The 336-nt window shown below is 71.1% G+C and overlaps 1 protein-coding gene across 1 annotated transcript in view; it reads left to right on the top strand.

The window, feature by feature from the left end:
• The window catches only part of CCT3 (chaperonin containing TCP1, subunit 3 (gamma)), an 8,441-nt gene that overhangs the window by 284 nt on the left and 7,821 nt on the right, over positions 1-336 (top strand). The gene's annotated exons all lie outside the window — the stretch shown is intronic.

The following is a 336-nucleotide window of genomic DNA, read 5'->3' on the forward strand; positions in this document are numbered from 1 at the left end:
GGGGGCGGGGAGCGGACAAAGGAGGGAGCGGGGCCCGCTCCGCCGCACGCCCCGGCGGTACCCACGGGAACTCCGGCTCCGCTTCCGAGTCCTCCGCGCGGGGTCCGGGAGGAGCCCGGGGCGAGGGAGGCGGGTGGGGGGAGACACCGACCGGGGCGGCGATTCCCCGGGCCGGGCTGGCACCGGCCGGGCCCTCCGCGGCCCAGGCAAAATAAATAAAATATTAAAAAAAAGAAAATTAAAAAAAAAAAATCTTCCGTTCTCCTCCCGCTCCGCCGGCTGCTGGCGGGGCCGCGGGGCGAGGGGAGGCGGCGCTGGCTGCCTGCGGGAGGGGGG

The sequence above is a fragment of the Haliaeetus leucocephalus genome, unplaced genomic scaffold (genome assembly GCF_000737465.1).
Source record: "Haliaeetus leucocephalus isolate CR32 unplaced genomic scaffold, Haliaeetus_leucocephalus-4.0 Scaffold175, whole genome shotgun sequence".
In the NCBI taxonomy this organism is placed as follows: Eukaryota; Metazoa; Chordata; class Aves; order Accipitriformes; family Accipitridae; genus Haliaeetus; species Haliaeetus leucocephalus.